The sequence below is a fragment of the Giraffa tippelskirchi genome, chromosome 10, assembly GCF_054371585.1.
Source record: "Giraffa tippelskirchi isolate mGirTip1 chromosome 10, T2T-mGirTip1v1.2.pri, whole genome shotgun sequence".
NCBI lineage: Eukaryota > Metazoa > Chordata > Mammalia > Artiodactyla > Giraffidae > Giraffa > Giraffa tippelskirchi.
The window spans coordinates 23623237-23647578 of record NC_137284.1 but is presented as its reverse complement, the minus strand read 5'-3'; the positions used below and the strand labels follow the sequence as shown (position 1 = coordinate 23647578).

The window sequence follows — 24342 nt, the reverse complement described above, 5'->3', positions numbered from 1 at the left end:
CTGCAAGGAGATCCAACCAGTCCATTCTGAAGGAGAGCAGTCCTGAATATTCATTGGAAGGACTGATGCTAAACCTGCAGCTTCAATACTTCAGCCATCTGATATGAAGAGCTGATTCACTGGAAAAGGCCCTGATGCTGGGAAAGATTGAGGGCAGGAGGAGAAGGGGACAGCAGAGGACGGGATGGCTGGATGGTATCACTGACTCAATGGACATGAGTTTGAGTAAACTCCGGGAGTTGGTGATAGACAGGGAGGCCTGGCATGCTGCAGTCCATGGGGTCAAAAGAGTCGGGCACAACCGAGTGACAACAACAACAACCCACTCCAGTACTCTCGCCTGGAGAATTCCATGGACAGAAGAGCCTGGCAGGGCCATGAGGTCATAAAAAGTAGGACACGACTGAGTGACTAACACACACCCTTGGGAAAGCACCTTTAAAGACAAGTGTTACAAAGACCACAGTTAGGAGAAAAATATGTCTGGCCCAACCACCTCACTGTACTGAAGACGCTGAAGTTCAGAGCAGTTGATCTGCTACAGTCCCACTGCTGGTGGGGCACATTCAGGGTTATAACTCAGACTTCCTAACATTCTGTCCTTCTACTAACCATGTTGAACATCTTAAAAAAAGGAAGCACTGAATGTCATCTTTAAAGTAAAGGGAGGAGGGCTCTTCAAAGACAACTTCATTGAAAGGAAACATTTTCTGCGGTGAGTTAACAGTTTATAGAATGCAGCAATGAGATATGAGGAAAGGGGCATTTTTCTCATCTTTTGTTATTGTCATTGACCCTGAAGGCCCTTAGTCCTTCCCCCAGAAGCTTAAGGGGCTTAGATCAAGGGCAGATTTTGAAACTGAATGTATTCAGATTAAGCAAAACCTTCAGTGAGAGGATTTACTCCCCACAAGCTGTTGCCAAGTTGGGGCTGTCCCAGCCGGGCCCCTTTTCCTGAACTGCAGTGGACTGGTTTCCAAGTTGCTAGCATTCAAGCAGCCCAGTTTCCCGGGACATTAAATATCCACAGAGCTTCGTCAGCCTCCTGGGTCCTTTCCTATTTCTCCACTGTTTTTAGACAGGTTTTGGGTAGGTTGCAGATTTTCTAACAATTACCCAAGGAGATGATCCTGGGGAAATTACCCAGAGATTCGAAGTCTAGAGAAACGCTCCTTTCTTATTAGTTAATGTTTGACAAGTCACAATGAGATTATTCCTGGCAAGGAGGATATTTTGTCATGATAATCTAGTAGACAGAGGCAGATGGGAGTCCAGGGTTACAAGTAGTTGTTTATTTGGGGACTTTTCTTTTAGTATCATATTCCCCTGGTTTGCTGGATGCTTGCTACTCTTACTCCTCAAGTCTGAAAAATTGCCACTGATTTTGAGAGTCTTGAATGTGGCAGAGAAAATAGTTGCCAAGTTTCCATGAGATTAAAAAAGACTTGCCCCTTGAAAGGAGAGTTATGACAATCCTAGACAGTGTATTAAGAAAACAGAGGCATCACTTTGTTGACAAAGGTCTATATAGTCCAAGCTATGGTTTTTCCAACAGTCATGTATGGTGGTGAGAGTTGGATCATAAAGAAGGCTGAGCGCTGAAGAATTGATGCTTTCAAATTGTGGTGCTGGAGAAGACTCTTGAGAGTCCCTTGGATTACAAGGAAATCAAACCAGTCAATCCTAAAGGAAATCAGTCCTGAGTATTCTTTGGAAGGACTAATGCTGAAGCTGAAGCTCCAATACTTTGGCCACTCAATATGGAGAGCCAACACATTGAAAAAGACCCTGATTCTGGGAAAGATTGAAAGTTAAAGGAGAAGAGGGTGACAGAGGATGAGACAGTTAGATAGCATCACCAATTCAATGGACATGAACTCGGGCAAACTCCGGGAGATAGTGAGAGACAGGGAGGCCTGGAGTGCTGCAGTCCATGGGGTCAAAAAAAGTCAGACACTTAGCGACTGAACAACAACATTTTGAAGGAGCTCTGTCTTTAAGACTGAATTTCTCTAAGCATTTAAAAGGTCTCATATTTTTGTCTTTTGTGTCTATATTTTTAAAATAGCTTCTATCACTTTTTCCCTCATAATATAATATGTTTGTTTTAGAAATGCTGAAAGTATGAGGAAAGCATAAAAAAAGAAAAATCTTCTGTGTTCTCACTTTTATTTCACTCAGAAATAAAAGTAATTAACATTTTTGGCTCCAAGCTCTTTTAGAATCGTTTTTAAATATCTTAACAGGATGCTCTTGGGGATAAAGTTTGAGGTGAGTCTCCCTAATCCCCACAGGATGGAAGGCAATCTGTGTGCTCCAGCTCTGAAGCAAGCACAAGGAGAATCACCTATCATGTATTGAGTTACTATATCAAAAAAAATCTTAGTTTGTCAAATTGTATGGAATCAGAGAACCCCATTGAACAGGCGAGAAACTCAGCACCGGAGAGTTAACTGACTTTCCCCAGAACCCTTGGCATCTCAGAGGTAGCTGCTGCTGCTGCTGCTAAGTCGCTTCAGTCGTGTCGGACTCTGTGCAACCCCATAGATAGCAGCCCACCAGGCTCCCCCGCCCCTGGGATTCTCCAGGCAAGAACACTGGAGTGGGTTGCCATTTCTTTCTCCAGTGCATGAAAGTGAAAAGTGAAAGTGAAGTCGCTCAGTCGTGTCCGACTCTTAGCAACCCCATGGACGGCAGCCTACCAGGCTCCTCCGTCCGTGGGGTTTTCCAGGCAAGAGTACTGGAGTGGGGTGCCATTGCCTTCTCCATCTCAGAGGTAGAGCAGGGACCAAAACAATTTTCTGGTTCATTTTACTGTTTCTTCTCCCCTCACTATACCAGTGTGTCACTAGAGAAAGAATTATAGTTACAAAATTCAGTTTGAGTAAGAACATTTGGCTATGCCAAAACTCAAAGCACAAGGAATTTTTATGTACTAATTATTTGGCATTATGGAGAGAGAAATAATCTCCACATAAATAGAAATTTCCAAAGTACTAAAGGTCAGCTTTTCAAGCACAAAGACCTGCATTTTAATGTTAGCCAGTGCCAGTGGCAATTATTCCAAATATGCCTTTTTAAAAGACAGGCACATTTAACAACACAGTTTTTTCTTGATGACTCTAAGTCATAATTACGAGCATCAGTTTTTATTCTATCCTATAACAGAGTGACTCCTTCTGGGATTGGTAAATTATAAACCCCTAATGGTTCCAGACTGCTAAGCTTTCATCGTGTTACTTTGCTTTATATGGATTTTCTGTCTCCTCCTTCACAATCAAGCTGTCAGCTATTATTTCTTGCTGCTCCCAGTATGTCTGAGATCTTCTCCTCATTTGTTCCCCATCTGCTATGCTCCTGCTAATCTTTTATGAGCTGGGGAAGCGGATATCCACGTGTGTTAGAAGTATTTGTAACGTACAAGTAATTAGGCTCTGAGTGAGTATTCAGGGGTTTTCTCAGTCACAAAGTTAGTGATCAGACTTAGGAACACGTATTTTGACCGCTCAGAAGCCGTTTTAAATTTGTGTTCTCTTCAGATTGGCAAATAAATAACATTCAGATAAATGATACATCACAGTACTTTAAAAATAAATATAAACAGACGTGAAGAACTCAGAAGTCTTTTGCTGATTTTATGCACATCATTCTTTCCTTGGGAGGCAATCCAAATCTCTAAGCAACATAGTGGGTCCTGAGTTCATAATTTATTTCTTTCATTTCTTTGTTGCTGTTGTCCAGTCCATAAGTCGTGTCTCACTCTTAACAATCCTATGGACTGTAGCATGCCAGGTTTCCCTGTCCTTCACTGTCTCCCAGAGTTTGCTCACATTCATGTCCATCGAGTCGGTGAAGCTATCTAACCATCTCATCCTCTGCCACCCTCTTCTCCTTTTGCCTTCAATCTTTCCCGACATCAGGGTCTTTTCCAACAAGTCGGATCTTTGCATCAGGTGGCCAAAGTATTGCAGCTTTAGCTTCAGAGGTTTGTAACACTGTATAAGAGGCATTGACCAAAACCATCCCAAAGAAAAAGAAATGCAAGATGGCAAAGTGGTTGTCTGAGGAGGCTTTACAAATAGCTGAGGAAAAAAGAGAAGTGAAAAAGCAAGGGAGAAAGAGAAAGATATACCCAATTGAATGCAGAGTTCCAGAGAATAGCAATAAGAAGTCCTTCATTTCTTTCAAACTTCTAAAATTTACTTTACAACATAAAATTGGTCTTTTTAAATCTAATGGAAACACAGCCTCGGCATCACTCATGAGGGCCTGTCAAGTACAGAGGACAGGCCTCAACTATCAGGGCTGTTTCCCACCCTTGCTCTTCATTTCCTGACTCCTTCCCCCTACCTCCAGCTGCTGTCTTCCCCTCTTCAGTGCAAAAGGTGCCAATTTTTCATTTCTTCACTTGTGGCTTGCGTATTTTTGAAAAGATCAAAACAGCTTTTCCTTAATTCAAACTTTAAAATTCTTTTAAGTGATCAGTAAGACGGATTTTCCTACTCTAGCCCCCCATTTTCTCCCAGATTTTAAATTTCTAAAAATTGTATTGCCAAGAATAAACAAGTAAATGACATGGACCAGGAGGAAGCTAATGTCCCTGCTCATGCGATGCTGAGATCATTCAGAACGCTACCATTAGAAATGGTGCTGCGGGAACAGCATGGGCTGTAAAAGCCAAGTGGTTTGCAAAATTATGCCAAGAGGAGGAATTACTCAATGCAAACACCTGCTGTGGAGTGATTATCAAATTATCCACAGTGTAGCTATGACCCTGCAAGTTGACTTTCCTTACCCCCCCCACCCGCCCTCCCCCCACTCCCAACGCCATATTTGTATTTACCAGTAAACATCCACAAAACCACTGCACTCTGCTAAACCAAAAGGCCAAACTAACTGACTCATGCTGGAATTAATGAGGAGCTGTAATAACAACAACCCAGCCACATCAGAAAGGGGCATTAGTCATTTGCAAAGGACTTCCACACACAGGAGTTCAGTTTGCAACAACTGCTCTAACCCTAAGGTGGTTCCCACCGATAGGTTCTCCTGAAGAAACTGCAAATCTTGAGAAGAAAAATCGAAGTTAAAATACACCCTAACTGTCCAGTCTTCTTCTTCCCACCCCCCTCACCACCACTTTTCTTTCCAGCTGTCAGTTTCCAAAGTATATATTTTAATTTTCCATGGTGGACCACATCCAAAGCTTTTTTAAGGAGCATGGGATTCTATTCTTCTCTAAAATCTATATGCAGCCATGGATTACCACAGCTGACTCTGGTAACACACGCAAAGTCCAACTTACTCTCTGAGACGATTTCTAAGGCTATTGTGAGCGACATTAGGCCTGTTTCTGGCAAGAAATCCTCTAGTTGTAATGTACACCCTCTTAAGTGGTCTTTTTGTGATCAGGGTCCCGGCTCTTACACAAATGCAGGGTACATTTTCCCCAATGGGTGTCCCAAGGAGAGCTTGGGAAGAAATCATCATTATCAAGGCGGTTCACCCAGACACACAGACTTGCTTGTTACCGTATTTAAAGAAGTGGCCACAAAGAAATAGTCATTGCATTTACAATAGGAGAAACCTAGTATGCATTTCCAAGGGATCACATTTTGGGGAGAATTACAGAATAATTACACATATGCTTAGATCACGAGCATTCAGTGAAGTGGACAGTATTTTGAGGATTTAAGATGTTGGCGTTGTGGTCGTCTCTAAGAAACCGGGATAATTCAGACATTCAAATGCAAAACTGCACCATTTGGAGAGTGTAGTGCGGTCTGTTCTGGTCACTGTTACAAATTCGGAAAGGATTCCCTGGCTGCAGACATTAGAGGCACTTAATACTTAAATCTGTTTCCAAATGTAAAGCATAGAACAAAAGTGCTGGGCATTAATGAAACATATCCTAACACTGGGGTGCTGGCACATTTCATTAAAGTGTCACTTTGGGAGAGTAAAAAATAATGACAAGGGCTTTTCTGTGTGCAACTTGATAAGGTCCTCAGATGAAATATCACTAATAACACGTTAGACGTCCATTTTAACACTAGCAGGGTTTTCAGATAAGGTTGGAATTAACTTTATCCTAGGCTGTTGTCTATACCAATTACTATAAATGAACCTCTTTCGTAGATCTAAATACTGATTATTCATGTTAGTTGTATTCAAACTGCCAGGAAATCAAGTATTCTTGGAAGTTATTGCAAGGATCTTAAGAAAAAAGCCTTTAAAAAATCAAATATTTTGTTTACTCATATATTATTCATTCCCTGAAGGAATGTATCATGTGTATGTATTTTTAAAAATACACACCTTTATCGTTTTTTCTGGGTCAGTGGCAAAAAACTTTTCTACTGCACTATAAACACTAAAGTGGCCTTCTAAACTCGAAAGGGGTTTTTCTTTTTATAATTAAAAAAATTGGATAAAAATAAGAATTCAACAGATATAAACCAGAAACTCAGTATTTTATGAATTTGAAAAGATTTCCAATTTCATGTTCCAATTTAAAGCTAAGTAGTTGGCTATTTAGGAAAATTTTCCACATGCAAATACATGGAATTTGCATTTTAAGTAAAATTTCAAAACATTTCCTAAGATCTTGTGTTCAAAATATCAGAATAACAAGAACTTTGCAACTCTGGCAACCACCTGGAAACTCTTACCAGACAGATTTATGCAGAGTGTTTTTCAACATGTATAGATTTGTTTGATTTTATGCAAAAGAGTCATTCTATAAAATGTAGCAAGGCAAGAAATTCTTCTAAGCTGGACTGATGCAGCCAAGAATCGAGTTACAAAGTGACACAAAACAAAAGAGATGAAACAGAGAAATTAGTCCAAAGCAAAACAAGAGAAGTGCAGGAGAAATTTGGAGCTGGCAATCTCCTAATGTGAAAGGTTAATCACAAGATTTAAAACCTGATCTCACTCTCTGTGGCAGCTCATGTAATTGCATACATTGTAAAGAGACATGAGAACAGTGAGAACAGGAAAAAAAAAATTAAACAACCGAGCTTGATATAAACTGTAAATTTAATGTTGAAAAAAGCAAAAATAGGCAGAGAACTCAGCAATGGCTCAGCTGGGGAACTAAGACAATAGAAATAGCTATAAATAACTACTTTTAAAGAAAAGACAACCTTTAATTTTTGGATCGATGCAGAGTCTAATGGGATACTTACTCCCTAACGGCTCTTTAGATTAATTCCATTCATCTGTGTTGCCTCCCGAATATTTATAGGGAATCTATCATGCACTGATACTGTGGGTATACAAAGATAAATCTGACACAAGGAGAAGAAAGCCACAGCTCCCTAGAGCAGAAAGTACCAACTGAGAGCTGAGAAGAAGAAATCACTCCCCAAAAGAGCTGGTATTTAAACTCTGCCTGGAAGAATGGGCAGGACTTGGCCGTATGCAGGTAGGAATGGAAAGACAGGAGCAGAGGCAGGAGAGTCTGGAGTATGTGCATAAGTCAGAGACAACTTCAGGTTGACTGGAGTGCAGCTGACGGGCACAGAAGCAGCGTGGGCTGGAAAGGGAGATGGGTAGACATCATGAGCTCTGGAGGAATTTGATTGCTTTTTAATGGGAAGTGGGAAAACAGTGGAGTTTTGGGATTCCAAGAATGGTCTGACTCCAAAGGTGTTGAAGAAGATTACTCTATGTGGGGCAGTCTAGAAGAAGAAGAGGAAAACATCATCTCAGCAGAACATATTTCAGGACAACGAAAGTGCAGAGATTTGTGTTTTGGGGCTAGAAAGTACTGAAAGCATATTTATGAGTTACATATTTCTAAATTGTAAGATTCACTTCTTGCCAAATTGGAAATGAAGTAAGAGGTGCCATGGAGGAACATGTAATTTATCAAGGAATCATGGAAGACCCAGTGGGTGTGACTCAGACCAATTTCCCCAGTTTTTCCAGAGAGATCTCTGGGTGCGTGTTGAATGCCAGAGACTGAATGGATTAAAAAAAAAAACACAATAAGGGTGTATATAATTCCCTATCACAGCAGGAATTTGGATACATCTCAGGCCCAATCAGGACATACAACAACCAGCTGCCCCATGAGTAGCCCCTGTGTCCAGACATGTGCTAACCAGGCTAAAAATTGTCTCTGCATCAACATCAGGAAAGAGAAGCAGGCAAATACAGTGAGGAAGCCCTTGGCAAGAAGTGCACGGAGTCAGGGCTTGGGGGCAAGATTTACTAAGGAGGATAATGCACAGGTGAGTAGAATGTTTTGGGGGTTTGTTTTCATAGGGACATTTCTTTACTTGTCATATTTCTATGGGCTTCCCTGGTGGTGCAGTGACAGGAGACACGGGTTCAGTCCATGGTTCAGGAAGATCTCCTGGAGGAGGAAATGCCATCCCACTCCAGTATTCTTGCCTGGAGAATCCCATGGACAGAGGAGCCTGGCAGTCTACAGTCCATGGGGGTCGCAAAAGAGTCAGACACAACTTAGTGACTAAACAACAACAAATTTATACAGCACTTTATACTTTCCAAGGTGCTTTTATTAACTTAAAAATATATTTATTTATTTATCATTTATTTGGCTGTGCCAGGTCTTAGTTGCGACATGTAGGGTCTAGTTCCCTGACCAGGGATTGAACCCAGGCCTCCTGCATCAGGAGCATGGAATTTCAGCCACTGGACCACCAGGGAAGTCCCCCTCAGGGTGCTTTTAAATATATGATTTCATTTCCCCCAATAACCCCATTATTCTCCTTTTACAGAAAAAGTTACCAAAGCCCTGTCGGACTGTGTGACTATCTCAGAGCTTCTCGGTAGCAGGGTGAGCGCCCAGAACCCAGCTCTCTGGATTTCTCCTCCACGTCTTCACCGGGTCTGTTCCTCCTTATCATCAACAAATACTTATCAAGCATCTGTTCTGTAGAAGCCATGCTTCTAAGTCTGAGGAAAGCCTCAGGTTTTCCTGGGAGAGTTAGAAAAATCCTAGCAGGGTTTTTGGTGGCGAACCTGGCTCATCTTTCCTGCATAGCGCCCCCTGGTGGCAGGTAAGATAAGCGTTGTGAGGTAGGAAGCCTTGAGAAGTTTTTAGGATTCAGAAACAACTTTTGTGTGAGACTATTGAAACATAGAAAATAATTTTTACAAGGGCTCATCTAATCCAGTGCTCTCATTTGGCATATTAAGAAACTGATGTCCAGGAACTTCCCTGGTGGTCCAGTGGCTAAGACTCCGTGCTCCCAATGCAGGGGGCCTGGGTTCAATCCCTGGTCAGGGAACTAGACCCCACATGCCACAGCTAAGACCCAGCACAGCCAAATAAATAAATAAATGTTAGAAAAAAAAAAAGAAAGGAATTGATGTGCAGAGAGGTCAAGCAATTGTGCTCTTGGCAGTACAGCATTCTAAACCAGTGCTTCTCTTCAATGAGAAAGGCACCCCTTGGCCTCTTCCTCATTTGCCTTTCTCCTGTGTGTTAATATTCATGCCACAAAAGCAATGTCCTTGGGAAGGAGGACATGGGAAGGATAAGGCCCTAGTATTTGCACAAATGGACACCTCCTGTATTCTGCTCTTAATACTTATGTGACCCAGGTGACTTTATACCCTTCATTCTCCTCTGAGCCTCAGTATCCTCATTGCTAAACTCAAAATATTCCCACCTTACTGGGTTGTTTTTAAGTGTTAAATGAAATAATGCAAGCGACACACTTAGCACAAGCCTGGCATGTAGCAAACATTCAATACAGGGTAGTTTCTATTATGCTTAGTCAACCACCTCTGTCTGGAGTCATCAACCCTGGGCATTTGATAAGAAATATGTATGTAACAGGAAATCAATAGGTTGGTATTCACAGTTGAGGCCTTTGAAGTTAAAACAGGTATAGTAACTTGCTAAAGGCCTTATTTCAAATAACTGGCAATGTTCTAGAAGTAATATGCAGCATTCTTTTCATTATGCCACCACCAACTCCACCATTAAAAGATTTTTGTTGGTCTTTGTATCATCTGCAGCTGTTGTCTGTAACAATCCTGAATTTCACACGTGAAAAAGTTAATATAACACCTGATTGGCACTTCACTCAGTCTATAACTTTGCACCCCTTTTAAGACTCATATTTTTTTTAAATATAGTACGAAAAATAAGCTCCTCCCCCAAACAATAAAATTATTAGAGGCTTTCAAGATTCTTTGGAGAGTTAAACCAAAGAAATGTGGTGCCCATTTGTTTTTATAATAGGTATGCTGTCCCTAAATTTCCATTATGCACCCAGAAGCTTACTGAGCTCATTTTGAGAGCAGGCATTTAAGAGAATATTTGCTACACAGTCATCCCTCGATATCCGTGAGGGACTGATTTCTGGACCCCTCACAGATACCAAAATTTGAGGATCCTCAAGTCCCTTATACAAAATGGTGTAGTATTTGCATATAATCTATGCACATCTTCCTGAATACTGTAAATCATCCCTAGATTACTTATAATACCTAATACAATGTAAACACTGTGTAAATGTTGTGAATAAAATGTAAATATTTATGTAAATAGTTGCTGCTGTATGGCAAATTCAAGCTTTGCTTTTTAGAACTTCTTCGGATTTTTTTTTCTCTTTGGAGTATTTCAAGCAGCAATTGGTTGAATCCACAAATGCGGAATCTACATCATACACTTGTGGAACAAAGGTATGAAGGGCCCGCTGCATCTATATTCAGAATCTCAGTAACCCATGGTACCTAAGGATCTCCTTGGGTCCATGTAATTACTAACAGTACTCTTTAACTCTCAAAAGATTTCAGATTTAGACAATAAATTATATATATAACAAATTATATAGCCATCTTACCAACAAATCATGGGGGTAAGGAAAATTTCCCTCTTCTTTGATATTTTAAATGGAAGGAAAATATTGGACTAGCCCTCTTATAAACTACCATGAAAACTGGACAAATAAATGGAACAACTATGTTCACACACTGGATAAGACTTAGCTCAGGGCTGTGGGTTAAGCACGATGATTACCCCAGATTTCTTTCCACTGGCATTTTCCAAATCTCAGAGCAGATACGGCGAATCCAGAGTATGCTAGTTTCATGGAACGAAGTCAGATTTCAGAGAGGCTGAGACAATCAGAATTTGTGAGGAAAAGTACTGCAAAGAAAGCTACACAGTGAAAGAACTCTGTAAATCTGCATAGAGTGCTGTGAGCCTTTGAATATTAATATTAAACCATACACACACAGGTGGGACTCCATAGTCCAAGCGAAGAACAAGGGCTGGAGAGCTGTCAGCTGAACAACTACGGAAGTTTGCACAGTTTGCTAGGAGACATGTGAGTTCCCTAAAGTGCTGCGACCTGACAGAGTACATATAAAAGCACACATCAAGGCATATCTTAATTAACTTGCTGAAAACCAATCATAAAGAGACTATCTTAAAAGCAGTCGGAGAGGAAAAAAGACAACATCTTTAGAAGAATGAAGAGAAGGATTATCATTGATTTCTCAAGCCAAACAATAACAGAATGGCATTTTTAAAATGATGAAAGCAAAGAAAAAAATGATTTTGTATTATTAAATATATCATGTATAAAGGCATCAAAAATATGAAATACCTAGGGATAAATCTAACAAAATAAGTTAGGAACAGTATAGTAAAAGCAAACAAAAAAATGGAACTGGTAGAAATTAAAAGAAGACCCAAATGTTCATGGATTGGAAGATTTAATATTACTAAAATGTCTATTTTCCACAAATTGATCTATATAATTCAAAACAATTTAAAAGAAAATCCTTGAGATGAAGCTGGGATTTCTAATTCTTCACTTTCACTCATGGATTCTTCATAATCTATAACACTTGCCCAAAGAGAGGTTGGCATTCTTTCTGCTTTTCCTGTGCTTTCTCAGTTTGTCAGGCTGGTTTTATGATGTTGCAGTCATCATGGGAAATACCTCAGGGTGAAGAGTTTGCTGATTTGGAAACTTGTGCCTTTAACATATTGGGAGAGGACCATCGAAGAGATCACTGTCACCCTCCTAAGCCTACGTGAATTGTTCTGTGTGCTCACTCAGTCATGCCTGACTCTTCACAACCCCGTGGACTGTGGCCTGCCAGGCTCCTTGGTCCATGGGATTTTCCAGGCAAGAATACTGGAGCGGGTTGCCATTTCCTTCTTCAGGAAATCTTCATGATCCAGGGATCGAACCCACATCTCCTGAAGTCTCCTGAATTGGCAGGCAGATTCTTTACCACTGAGTCACCCGGCGAGCCCACATGTATTGTTCTAGCTCTTTTCAATTTTCCAAGTGGTTTATACTTTGGCTCCATACTTTGGGAAGACTGGCGTGAAGGCTTTAAGATTTCTTTAACTTCATCTGTAACTGTGCCTACTAGAATTACATTTGGATATGTCATTCATATATTTGGATATAAACAGCTCTTTGAGGGAAACTGCCCTCAGCAGGAAACCGTTTTTCTGGTCACTTTAGTGAAGCTACATTGTCACTAACCTTCAACCAGGTACCCTGATGTTCTGCTCATCTCCAGCCCTGGCACATTTTAATTGGATCACACAATACCTTGCCTAACCTGTTGGCTCTTTCCTCAGATCAAAGAAGTAGAAATGAAGCATAAGTAATTAACAGATGACCGGGTCTCTCCCCTCGCTTCCCCTTTCAGTAATCTCATGAACCAACTGTGTGAACAAGATAACATCTAAATAAAGATCACAAGGAGTCAACAAGCTTGCACACAGTGGAAGATGGCTGAACCCCAATCTCAATGATTAACCGAGATTATTCCCCTTTTCCCTTTAAAAACTTTCATGACTGAGAAGAATCTGGTTCAGAAGGTAGTTTTAGGGGGAACACGAGTTCACCTTCTCCCCAGATTGCTGGCATTCTGATTAAAAACAATTTTCCTTTCTACCCACAACTGCCCCTTGGGTACTGATTTTTGAGTGGGGAGCAGTGGAACCTGAGTTCAGTTACATTCATAGGACAAATGTGGCTCAAAGTATCTTTAATCTCATTGTAGGAGGTGTGAACTTGAAAAAAAAAAAACAGGGGACCTCTGTAAGAACTCTCTCCAGTCCTTGCAATGACATTGATTTTTCTGGCTCTTTCTCCAAACCACATACTGAATGGCTTAATGCTGGTGGTATGGAGTGAAATTCTATTTTTGGAAGTAAGTCTGCAGGGTAACTTATTCCACTGAAAATATTCCTCTGCCTTTGAATGCTGGTATTCATGGGTCTGAGTGCTACAGTCTTCTGTGAGATGATGAAGAATTGTTGGTTTTGTTCAGTTGCTAAGTCGTGTCCAATTCTTTGCGACCCCATGGACTGCAGCACACCAGGCTCCCCTGTCCTTCACTATCTCCCGGAGTTTGCTCAAATTCATGTCCATTGAGTCGGTGATGCTATGAAGGATGTCAGGCATGTTTCTGAACATGTCTAGTTAATCCACATGAACTCAGACTCTGAACTCCTCACTAAGGTTGGTGAATACCCCTACCTATCAGCTGCTTTGCAGTTCAGCCACACCACATGGTACAGACCGAGCACCCAGCTTCAAATCAGCTCTAACATTCCACCCATCGACACTCCTCTCGACTAGGAATTTGGTAATATTTTGGACTGCAGAAGCAGTATCTAAGTACACACTCTGGATGTTTTGTACTCTGCCCCCAGAGTGCAGAAGCTCCATTCTGGCAGCTTCTCTTTTTGCCAGTCTGATGTACCCCTGGTATGACAGTTCTGTTACTGCCCTGAGATATAAACATAATTGACCCTGGGCAAGGACTAGCTGGTCGGAGAGTCACAACAATCTCTCCCTTCTCACTTGGTGCTTCATTGATGAAAGAAATCTGGGTAGGAGTTTCAATTTCAGTTAATATAATTTGTTTCTCCCCTAAATCTGTACTTTGGGCTAGTTGACAACAACTCTTTAGTAACAGGGAACAGTATAAGTAAACTTCACGCTGGGGGGGATCCGGGTCCTGCCACTTACTGGCTTCATGACTTTATTGGACATGACATGGCTTGGACAACTTATTTAACCGCTCTGACTTCTCAGTTTCTTCATCTGTACTTCAACTTTCTTTTCAAGGCAGGGCCTCCTAATTCTTTCATACAATCCTTGTGGAGGTGGGCCGGGAAGGAGGCACAGGCCCTCAGGGTCTCCCTGCCCAAGCAGTCAGTGGAGATGGTTAGGTACTCGGCGAGCTGCCCCTCAAAGCAGCTCACAGTGCCAGCTGATCCCCACTGACTGGTGACCCAGCAGGGCATGGAGGCACAAGCCAGTGTTGACTGTGCTAACACTTCTGGGAATCTGCCAAAAGATTTCTTAAACATGAAAGAAAAGCACTAGCAATAAGAGAAAAATATGAATTGAATTTTAACAAACTTAAAAGCTTTGATTTTTCAAGAAAGAGTGTCAAGAAAAAGAAAGGTCAAGTTTCATACTACTAGGAAAAAATATTCACAATACACATACCTGACAAAATACTCGTGTCCAGAATAAATACAAAGAATGCTTACAACTCAGTAAGAAGACAGCAATCCATTTCTCAAATGGGTCAAAAATCTGACAGTCATTTCACAAAAGAACATACATATTCTTAAGACAATATCTGTGAGGGAAATTTTGGAGGTGATAAAAATATTCTGTCTTGACTAGCAGGGAGGCTACGTACATTTGTCAAAATTCAATGAACTGCACATTTTAAATAGGTGTATTTTCTTATAGCTAAAATATAACTCAATACGGTTTTTTTAATAAAAGGGAAAAGGGAGGAAAAGGGAAAAGTTATAGGACATCCTGCTGCTGCTAAGTCGCTTCAGTCGTGTCCGACTCTGTGCGACCCCATAGACGGCAGCCCACCAGGCTCCGCCATCCCTGGGATTCTCCAGGCAAGAACACTGGAGTGGGTTGCCATTTCCTTCTCCAGTGCATGAAAGGGAAAAGGGAAAGTGAAGTTGCTCAGTCATGTCCGACTCTTAGCGACCCCATGGACTGTAGCCTACCATGCTCCTCCGTCCATGGGATTTTCCAGGCAAGAGTACTGGAGTGGGGTGCCATTGCCTTCTCCAGTTACTAAAAAGAATAAGGTAAACATCTACTTTTGAATTTAAAGATAGGATATCAAGTGAAATATGACAGTTAGTGAATGGTACCATTAATCCCATGCACTTTTAAAAAAAGTAGTCTCTCCCCCCTCCCCCACCCAAATGTATATATTTGCTTATATATACTCAGAGAGAATGGTTACAGAGAAAAAGCAAGTCAAGGGCTATTCTGTAGAGTATCAGAGGGAAGGAGGAGCCAGTATTCTCCAGGCCAGAATACTGGAGTGGGTAGCCAGCCTTTCCCTTCTCCAGGGGATCTTCCCAACCCAGGGATTGAACCCAGGTCTCCCACACTGCAGGCAGATTCTTGACCAGCCAAGCCACAAGGGAAGCCCAAGAATACTGGAGTGGGTAGCCTATCCCTTCTCCAGTGGATCTTCCTGACCCAGGAATCAAACCAGGGTCTCCTGCATTGCAGGTGTGATTCTTTACCAACTGAGCTATCAGGGAAGCCTGAATCACTAATCTACTTTCTGTTTCTACCTCAGGTACCTCATTTATGTGGAATCATACAATATTTGTCCTTTAATGTCTGACATTTCATTAGCATAATCTCTTCAAAGTTTATCCATGTTGTAGCATATATCAGAATTTCATTCCTTTTTAAAGCTGAATAATACCCCCACTGTTTACCCAGTCATGCATCATGAGCATCTGGGTCGCTTCTATATTTTGACTACTGTGACTAACGCTGCTATAAACATTTTTGTAGAAATATCTGCTGAGTTCTTGCTTTCAATTCTTTTGGGTATGTATCTAGAAGTGAAATTGCTGGATCATATGATTATTCTTTTAATTTTTCCTCATCTGTAAAATGGGCATGATAATCCCTGCTCTGTTCACACCCACAGGGCTTTGAGAACCATATAAAAACCCCTTTGTAACCTGCTAAACATCAAATTCATATAAGAGATTATGAGAAAGTTTTTGTGAAGAGTACAATTCTAAAACAAAAATATGTATAAATAATTTAAAAACAATGAATGCCTCATGTGCCAAGTACTGACCTATGCATTTCGCAGATGTTAGCAAACTTAACTTGGAAGGATTGATGCTGAAACTGAAGCTCCAATACTTTGGCTACCTAATGCAAAGAACTGACTCATTGGAAAAGACCCTGGTGCTGGGAAAGATTGAGGGCAGGAAGAGAAGGGGATGACAGAGGATGAGATGGTTGGATGGCATCACTGACTCAATGGATATGAGTTTGTTGAGTAAGGTCCAGGATTTGGTCACAGACAGGGAAGCCTGGCGTGCTGCAGTCCATGGGGTAGCAAAGAGTCGGACACAACTGAGCGACTGCACTGAGCAAATTTAAGCCTCAAGGGGCAATCTTGTGAAGTAGGCATTGCTACAATTGGCCCTCCAAATCTGTGGATTTCATATCCACAGATCCAACCAACCACAGATTGAAAATATTCAGGACAAAAAAGAAACTTCCAGAAAGCTCCAAAAAGCAAAACTTGCATGCACTGGCAACTATTTTACATACTATTCACATTATATTAGATAGTATAAGTAATATAGGGATGATTTAAAGTATATGGGAGGATGTGCATAGGTTGTATGCATTTGCTATAAGGGACTTGAGCATCCATGGATTTTGGTATACTTGTGTGTCCTGGAACCAATCTCCCATGGAAACCAAGGAATGACTTTATTATCATTCTATATGTGAGAAAACTCAGGCACAGAAAAGCTACATAACCTGCCCAATGTCATATACCTAGTAAATAGGAGAATCAGAAAAACTTCAAGGAGTAACAGACTTCCCCACATGACAGAGTTCTTTCCTCATTTAGTAGGTTTTATTGTAAAGTGAAGAGGAACTAAAAAGCCTCTTGATGAAAGTGAAAGAGGAGAGTGAAAAAGTTGGCTTAAAGCTCAACATTCAGAAACTAAGATCATGGTATCTGGTCCCATCACTTCATGGCAGATAGATGGGGAAACAGTGTCAGACTTTATTTTTGGGGGCTCCAAAATCACTGCAGCTGGTGATTGCAGCCATGAAATTAAAAGACGCTTACTCCTTGGAAGGAAAGTTATGACCAACCCAGACAGCATATTAAAAAGCAGAGACATTACTTTGCCAACAAAGGTCTGTCTAGTCAAGGCTATGGTTTTTCCAGTAGTCATGTATGGATGTGAGAGTTGCACTGTGAAGAAAGCTGAGCGCTGAAGAATTGATGCTTTTGAACTGTGGTGTTGGAGAAGACTCTTGAGAGTCCCTTGGACTGCAAGGAGATCCAACTAGTCCATCCTAAAGGAGATCAGTCCTGGGTGTTCATTGGAAGGACTGATGTTGAAGCTGAAACTCCAATACTTTGGCCACCTGATAAGAAGAGCTGACTCACCGGGAAAGACCCTGATGCTGGGAAGGATTGGGGGCAGGAGGAGAAGGGGACGACAGAGGATGAGATGGCTGGATGGCATCACCGACTCTATGGACATGGGTTTGGGTAAACTCCAGGAGTTGGTGATGGACAGGGAGGCCTAGCATGCTGCGATTCATGGGGTCACAAAGAGTCAGACACGACTGAGCAACTGAACTGAACTGATCATAATCTACAATTTCAAATTTTGAAAGAAAAAAAAATGCATGTATCTCATTTCAAAGGTGTATTAGTAGTTTAGGAAATGCAAAGGGAAATAAACCGGTTATTATAAATACTACCTAAGTTTCCCCATAAATGGTTACTTCTTTGATTCTGAAAGAGGAGAAGAATCTAGACTTTTAAGTATCATCATGTGTAGGTATCACAAAAACTGCCTTCTGAAAAGATTCTGACCTCCTTGTTACTGTTGGAGATTGGGGGAATGGATGGGGAGCACAGAGGGAGAGGAGCAATGTCTGCCATTGGCATCAACACGAAGGAAAGAGAAAGCAAAGGAAAGCATGTGTGAGCCAGCAGGAGACACACCATATTTCTAATGAGGTCTTCATGCCTTCTTTGTCTTCAAATGAAAACTGGAACCGTGAAATTCCTTTTTTGTTAATGTTAAGATGTGGTAATGCCAAGCATTCATGACCATAAGCATGGAAAATTGATAAAATTACAATCTGTTCAGGGAAATAATATAGTGATGAGAGGAAAAATCTTCACCTGTGTCAGGATCCTGATGGCAGCTTTTAAAAACAGGTGAACATTCTCCTCCCCCTCTGGGGGAAGACATCCCTTTGTATACTATGCCAAGTAGATGCATATGGAAAAAGGCCAAAGGAAAAAAAGAGATTGACACAAATAATTGAGATATTTTTAAGGGCATGTAAGCCAGTGAGCATTTCATTAGTATTATTTCAGCAATTTTCTGCTCTCCAAGTGGAAGCCAAATTGAAATCATATCCTTCTACTTAATGAGCAAAAGAATGTGATTATTTTGCTGGAACATTAAGATTTGAGACGTTCATGTGACGTAAATCAGAGTTAATCTAAGTAAAATGAACCTGACCCTTTCCCATGAATGCTTTTCATCAGAATACATTAAAAGTCATCACGTCTTTAAGAGCTATTAACAGCCACAACTCAATATTCAGTCATGCATTTCTACTGCTGCTGCTGCTGCTAAGTCGCTTCAGTCGTGTCCGACTCTGTGCAACCCCATAGATGGCAGCCCACCAGGCTCCCCCATCCATGGAATTCTCCAGGCGAGAGTACTGGAGTGGGTTGCCACTGCCTTCTCGGCATGCATTTCTAGCATACGCTATATTGAAGTCTCGAGTAATTGAAAAAAAATTGCTTTATCTGGCTTCCCTGGTGGCTCAGACGGTAATGAATCTGCCTGCAATGCGGGAGACCTAGGTTCTATCCCTGCGTAGGAAAGATCCCCTGGAGAAGGGAATGGCTACCGACTTCAGTATTCTTGTCTGGAGAATCCCATGGACAGAGGAGCCTGGAGGGTTACAGTCCATGGGGTCACAGAGTTGGATACGACTGAGTGACTAACACACACACACACATACACACACACACAAAATCGTGGAGCATTCAGCTTCCATCTTAGTATCATCCCCAAAGGTTCAAGGCTATATGACTATTAGTTTTTATTGGTTAACAAGTCAACTTAAACTTTGTAGCTTAAACAATAACCCCTTATTAATGCTCCTGAATTCTGCTGATCTGAATGAGACCTGCCTGATCTCAGCTGGGCCCACTCCTGTGGTCAGACTGGTCTAGGAAGACTCTGACTGCCCTGACTTAGCTCTGCTTGCACGTGGTGACTCATCCTCCAACAGGCAGGTCCAAGTTTATTTTCATGGCAATGGCAAAGTTCTGAGAAAAAGAATAGAGGCAATCAAGACTTCTTGAAGTCTAGCCTCAGAACTAACGCATGGTCTTTACCACATTCTTTTGGCCAAATATAAGATTCAAAGGGTGGGGAAAGAGAGTCTGTCTCAGGATGAGAGGAACTGCAAAATATCATTGCCAAGGGGAAGAATGGAAGCCACCGAATTTAACTGGAAATGGATTGCCTCCAATTTACAAATGGATTGAAATGCAAAAGTACACTGGCCCTCCATTGTTTGACTCTGGAGACCCATATTCCTAAAGCAATAAATGTTAAGTCAGGTTCCCCAGTTAATCAATGAGCTTATTATCCCACAAAGTTGAAGAAACAACTATGCATTAGCAACGTATATAAAAATAAATAATGCAGTTGCTAGGAAAATCACAATGGAGAGGAAATTAACTGCATTAAATCAGATATTTCTTAAATTTTTTTAGATAAAAGTGCCTTAGGAAAGCAAGTTTTGTTAAGAGAACTCCAACTCTATGGATATCTTGAATCATGTAGTGTTGTTGTACAGTCACTCAGTCATGTCCAACTCTTTGTGACCCCATGGACTGCAACAGGCCAGGCTTCCCCGTCCTTCACTATCTCCCAGAGTTTGCTCAAACACATGTCTGCTGAATCAGTGATTACCCAACCATCTCATCCTCTGTCATCCCCTTCTTCTCTTGCGTTCAATCTTTCCCAGCATCAGGCTCTTTTCCAATGAGTTGGCTCTTCACATCAGGTGGCCAAAGTAGTCAAATTTCAGCTTCAGCACCAGCATCAATCCTTCCAATGAATATTCAGGACTGATTTCCTTTAGGATTGACTGGTTTGATCTCCTAGCTGTCCAAGTGATTCTCAAAAGTCTTCTCCAACACCACAGCTCAAAAGCATCAATTCTTTGGTGCTCAGTCTTTTTTATGGTCCAACTCTCAAATCTGTACATTACTACTGGAAAAACCATAGCTTTGACAATACAGACCTTTATTGGTAAAGTGATATCTCTGCTTTTAATACGCTGTCTAGGTTTGTCACAGCTTTTCTTCCAAGGAGCAAGAGTCTCCTTGCTGCACCATCTGCAGTGATTTTGGAGCCCAATAAAATAAAAGTCTGTCACTGTTTCCATTTTTTCTCCTTCTTTTTGCCATGAAGTGATGGGTTGGGATGCATGATCCTTGTTTTTTGAGTGTTGAGTTTTAAGCCAGCTTTTTCACTCTCCTCTTTCACCTTCATCAAGAGGCTCTTTAGTTCCTCTTAGCTTTCTGCCATAAGAGTGGTGTTATATGCCTATCTGAGGTTATTGATATTTCTCCCGGCAATCTTGATTCCAGCTTGAGCTTCATCCAGCCTGGCATTTCACATGATTTACTCTGCATGTAAGTTAAATAAGCAAGGTGACAATATACAGCCTTGATGTACTCTTTTCCAAATTTGGAACCAGTCCATTGTTCCATGTCCAGTTCTGTTGCTTCCTAACCTGCATACAGGTTTCTCAGGAGGCAGGTAAGGTGGTCTGGTATTCCCATCTCTTTAAGAATTTTCCACAGTTTGTTGTGATCCACACAGTCAAAGGCTTTAGCATAGTCATGAGATAGTGAGATGGTGACCTGTGAGAAAATTAGCAGTGCCTTTTCTCCAAGCCCTTCTTTACCATCTGCTGCCCCCATGGTTCTACCAAACATATGTATTCTGGGTTCTAATTGCCCTCCCCCACTCCATTCTCATTCTTATACTTATCACTGGGAAATTGAGGCAACTGGAGTAAAACTTTTCAAAGCAGTTATCTAGTTGTACTGTTCACTGCCCAACTCATCAGCCTACTTCCATCTACCCTCCATTCCCACTTCTCCAATGAAACTGACCATGTCAAAGTCATCAATCAGATCTGGGCTGCGGAATCCAAAGGTCATTTTTTAGTCAGCATCTCATGTGATCTTTGAGCAGCACTGAGCCCCACAAAGGACACTCTCCTTGAAACACATTTATCTCTTCGCTTTTGTGAAAGGAACTTTCCTGATTTTCCTCTTGCTTCACCAACTCCTCCTTCTGTCTCCTTTGCCGGTTCATCTTTTTTACCCCGCCTACAACTCCTTACATATAAGAATGCCCCAAAGTTTGATCCTAGTACTTTTTCTCCAGTTGCACTTTCTTCCCAGGGTATCTCAGCCATTCCTATAGTTGCCAATCAGAGAAATATTAAGAGCAGGGAAGTGAGAGTTGCCCGTTCCTGGTACAGGCAATGCAGGTGCATGGTCTATAGAGATAATTAAAACTACAGGACCAGTTATGTGTGGGTGTAATTTTCATTATCATCATTCTAAACAGTCAGTCATAAACTACTCTTTCCAAGGTAGGATGGGATATCTTTGGCTGACTTAAGTTGTAACAGCGGTTGCAATTACTGTTGAGTTTCAATAAAAATTCGGAAGTTTCAATTTAGCACATTTTGATTACTTATTCTTTAATAAGCACTGTATTCGACATGGAAGTTAATTTGGAGAAGGCCCGTTTATGCAGTCAGTTCTCCCCCTCTTCTATAGGACACAGGCAAGCTCTGCTATAGGCATTTATTTCAAGAGAGGTTAGTGATAGTTTGAAATTATTCAGTCTTGTGGTACAGTTCATGTCTGTTGCCCCTGTAGCACTACATAGTCCCACGGTAATGATTATATACATCATGGTTATATATACCCTCGACAGGGACAGCGTGGAGTTGGAAAGAACATGCCCACTTCTCTCTTCCTTTTAACTTGTTGAGGTTTATAGAGGAAGGAAGGGAAGGAAGATGAGAAATGCCATATACCCCCTTGTGGCTCAGCTGGTAAAGAACCCACCTGCAATGCAGGAGACCCTGGTTCAAATACTAGGTCAGGAAGATCTGCTGGAGAAGGGATAGGCTACCCACTCCAGTATTCTTAGGCTTCCCTAGTGGCTCAGCTGGTAAAGAATATGCTTGCAATGCGGGAGACCTGGGTTCAATCTCTGGGTTGGGAAGATCCCCTGGAGAAGGGAAAGGCTACCCACTCCAGTATTCTGGCCTGAAGAATTCCTTGGACTGTACAGTCGACTGAGCGACTTTCACTCACTCACTCATCGAGTGGAAAGCATGTATGCGTATGTTCACTCAGTCGTGTCCAACTCTTTGTGACCCCATGGACTGTAGCCCGCCAGGCTCCTCTGTCCATGGGATTCTCCAGGCAAGAATACTGGAGTGGGTTGCCGTACCCTTCTCCGGGGGATCTTTCCAATCCAGTGATCAAACTGGGGTCTCCTGCACTGTGAAAACTCCGAAGGGATTCTGTTTACCTATGTTATATCTGTCCATTATCATTTTATTAGAAATTTAAACTGAGAGATTTTAAAAATATTTGTTACTTCAATATTCTGAAAACTATAACCTGTTAATATAAATAACCTATTTGGGTAAAAATAACTGTTTCCAAAAGAAAAAAATAAGGAGAAGAGTTAACATTGTTTTGCATTTGTGCATATCCCTTTTACTGTCTGTCTTAATTGAAGATGGATCTTCATGTCACGTAGACTCTGGAAAAGTCCACTATACACTCATGAGAGAATAAGAGTGAATAAATCAAATAGTACATTACAATTGTTATGAAAATAATTTGAGCCTCTCTGAAAGAGTCCTGGAAGCCCCCAGGAGTTTCGAGATCACATCTGGAGAGCCTCTGATCTAGTCTGAGTGTGACAAGTTCAATTTCTTGGATCAAGGACCATGGGAAGCAGTGGAGCCAGCTGATGACACACAGACATTGAATCAGGCAGAGGCGAATCTGTCCCTCGGCTTTGCCACTTAGAAATATGTTGTATATATCATATAAGCCTCAGTTTACCTACTTCTGAAATGAGAATGATGCCATTTATTCCATCGGGCTACTGTCAATATAAAACAGGGTATATATGTACTTGCTGCAGTACCTACGACTCTGTAATTATGGGGAAGAGGGGAGACAGGGAGAAATAAGGTCACTAAATGACCTTAAAAAGTCATGTGCTGTCCTGATACACTTTTGTTCTTACTATCTAGTTTGAGGGGGTAAATGTAAAAACATAAATGGTGTATTACAGCATGAGATGGGATGATATGCCATGGTACCTTCTCCTAGCCTTTCATATAGTGGAAGCTCCCGCAGGCGGGGTTGAAAATTGGCCAGCTACTTGAAGGAGCAGTTAAAGCAGAGGGTCATACAAAATCATACACACACACTTATCTAAAATGTGTTATTTTAATCTAAAACGTGTATACAAACATCGATCTACCAATCTCCTAAATTGGAGCCTATGCTTTTCTTTGCAGAGAAGGCAATGGCAACCCACTCCAGTACTCTTGCCTGGAAAATCCCACGGACAGAGGAGCCTGGTAGGCTGCAGTCCATGGGGTCGCGAAGAGTCGGACACGACTGAGTGACTTCATTTTCACTTTTCACTTTCACGCATTGGAGAAGGAAATGGCAACCCACTCCAGTGTTCTTGCCTGGAGAATCTCAGGGACGGCGGAGCCTGGTGGGCTGCCGTCTACGGGGTCGCACAGAGTCGGACACGACTGAAACGACTTAGCAGCAGCAGCAGCAGCTTTTCTTTGAGGACAAATCTTATAACTGGTGTGCTGCATCACCTTTCTTACAGAAAACCCACCCTTAATAATCACATATGATTTCCAGCTTCATTTTAGCTATGGAGAACTTACAGACACTCCAGAAGCAAGTACAAAACCTTCTGTTTTTACTATTTTTTTCCCTAATAGTCTCAGTTTTCTTTACCTGGCTAGCAATTTGTTTTAGTGATCATCTTTAAACGTAATCCCAAGACATCAAACCTGGTTTCTGAAGGGACAACAGCTCTTTCATTTTGCACTGAAATGTCATTGATTTATCTCATATTTAGTTAAATCATGTAACTATAGTAGAACAACAACTGGCATAAAAAGGCTTGCT

At 41.4% G+C, this 24342-nt stretch overlaps 1 protein-coding gene and 1 pseudogene across 1 annotated transcript in view; both read right to left on the bottom strand.

The window, feature by feature from the left end:
* HTATIP2 (HIV-1 Tat interactive protein 2) overlaps nucleotides 1-24342 on the bottom strand; it is a 209304-nt gene that overhangs the window by 116811 nt on the left and 68151 nt on the right. The window lies entirely within an intron of this gene.
* Nucleotides 11756-13770, bottom strand: LOC145522427 (protein artemis-like; annotated as a pseudogene).